This window comes from Hipposideros armiger, unplaced genomic scaffold, assembly GCF_001890085.2.
Source record: "Hipposideros armiger isolate ML-2016 unplaced genomic scaffold, ASM189008v1 scaffold_138, whole genome shotgun sequence".
NCBI classification, from domain to species: Eukaryota; Metazoa; Chordata; class Mammalia; order Chiroptera; family Hipposideridae; genus Hipposideros; species Hipposideros armiger.
Genome location: NW_017731488.1, coordinates 2,238,024 through 2,240,195, shown reverse-complemented (window position 1 = coordinate 2,240,195; position 2,172 = coordinate 2,238,024). Strand labels below are relative to the sequence as shown.

Below are 2,172 nucleotides of genomic sequence, written 5' to 3'. Positions count from 1 at the left end.
AAAAAAATCTTAAAACAAACAAAGAACAAGTCCTGAAACATACACCACCACCAGACCATTATAAAACATGCAAGGCCTAGGGGCAAGTAACGAGGCACGGTTATCTTCTTCATCCTTGTATCACCACTCCTCCCCTACCTAGCACACAGTATTCAATGCATCAGCCAAAATTTACTGAGTGCCTACTATATGCCTGGCTTTGTGCCATGTGGTGGAAAGACACTGGTGTAAAAGACAAACAGGGCTCTGATCCTTCTTCCCGTTTATGGTAATGAAATGATGAATACCCTCCACTGAACAAATAAGCTTCAACACACCAAACTTTCAGTCCGTCCAAAGCACCAGCTCCTCCTTGTTCAGAGCAGGGTTCCTCAATCTCAGTACTACTGACTTAGGAAGGAGTCGTCTTTGTTGTGGGGCTGTCCTATACACCTTAGGATGTTGAGCAGCATCCTGGACTTCCTTCTACCCACTAAATGCCAGGAGCAATCCCCGAGCTGTGATCATCAAAAGTCTCCAGACAGTGTCACGTACCCCACAGGGAGCAAAATCGCCCTGACTCGGAACTCTAGCCCAGGGCCTTCACAAATGCTCTCTCGGTCGCCCAATCTTAATTCTCTATGCACCCTTCAAATCTCAGTTCAAACTTCACTTCCTCAGGGAGAGCTCCCTGCCCTCTCAAGACTACATCAGAGCCTTTAGTTCTGTGCTCTTCATACTTCTCCACCCTACACTATTGAGTGCTAACAGAGTCATCAGCCGCTTAACGTCCACTTTCTCCCGGGAAGGTGCGCTCCATGAGGGCAAGGACGGGGCTTCCCGTCGTCCCCCTGGCGACTGGCATAGGGCCTGTCCTTAGGTACAACTGCCGTGGAGTGAATGACGACAGAGGTGAAAACAAGGCGATAAGCGCGGGGACTCGACTGAGCTACGAGGGGGTGGGTGTGGTTATTATTTTAGGAAGCCCACGCAATGAGACCCGGGGTGGGGGGGGGCGTTTAGTTGCTCTGCGCATGCGCTTTCGCTCTCCCGCGGTCCCTCACCGAGGTAGGTCGTGTTTGTCTGAGGCTCCTACAGGGCTCCCCAAGATTGGGCAGGGTCTGTCAGTCCGACTGGGGTACCGAGGGGTGGAGGACTTACCTGGGCCTGAAAGCGGACGGCGAAATACCTCACTCAAGGCCACCTACTGCGGCTACCACGTCGGCCGCAGGCGGAGACTCGGTCCCTCAGCTCGCCTAACGGCCGTTACACACCCGCCAGGTCGCGCGCTGCTCCTGCCCCGCCCCTTTCTGCCCGTCTGCGACCAATCAGGAGTCAGACTGCGCCGGTGTCCCGCCCTTCCACGCTGCCCTCGGCGCCGAAAGCGGACGGATCTCTCTGCGCATGACCCCGCCGCCCCTCGGAGCCTTTCGTTTGCCCCCGGCTAGATCTGGTCTATGGGCGGAGCCCAGTTCACCCAGGCCTGGAGTAGCTTGCTGGGCATGTGCAGAACCAGAAGCTGGCGGCCAGGGCAAGTCGTTGTGGAGTCGCGCTCTACCTGCCCCGCCTCCTTCAGTACTCCCACCTGATGCTGTGGGTCAGGCTATGGCCAGGAGTTAGCGTGTGGTCTGTGTCACTTTGATGTCAGGGTTAGGGCTCAAGTCTGAAGCTGCGGTCAGGGCTTGGGCTATGTTAGAGTCAGTGGTTCAGTCTGTGACCAGGACTTAAGTTGAAGGAGCCATCTTCCTATCCAAATTCAGCCCCCAGGAAAAGGAACTAAGTTCATTTGCATTAACATATATTTAAAAATCATACTTGGAAATTGTTTAAAAGAAAGAATAAAGCCATCAGGCAAAGGACAGTGAAATTCCAGGTGTCTGGAAACCTGACTTTGGTGGGAGAGGCATTAAACAGTTGTGATTTTTGTAACTTTGAAGAACCATATTAAAGAGCTATAATCACGGGATGAAATTCATTAACTCTAGAACAAGGGTCAGCAAACTGTGGCCGGCGAGCCACATGTGGCCCTTTGGGAAGTACATGTGGCTCTGAAGTAAAATTGAAAATAAAAATAAAACTATCATAGTTTCATTTATAAAAATTTTAAAGGATATTATTCACATAATGGTGATTTCATTTGTTTTATGGCTCTCGAATAATTTTTAAATTGTTGTAAGGGACAGGATTGGCTCT

At 51.1% G+C, this 2,172-nt stretch overlaps 1 protein-coding gene across 2 annotated transcripts in view; it reads right to left on the bottom strand.

Annotated features, from left to right (window-relative positions):
* The window catches only part of CEP85 (centrosomal protein 85), a 31,484-nt gene extending 30,183 nt beyond the window's left edge, over nucleotides 1–1,301 (bottom strand). Inside the window, exon 1 of one of the 2 annotated variants that reach the window (XM_019650251.1) lies at nucleotides 1,141–1,301. The gene's annotated coding sequence lies outside the window, so the exon portion shown is untranslated. The remainder of the gene's footprint in view (nucleotides 1–1,140) is intronic. The other variant, XM_019650252.1, reaches the window with a different exon arrangement.
* Nucleotides 1,302–2,172: the final 871 nt, after the last annotated feature.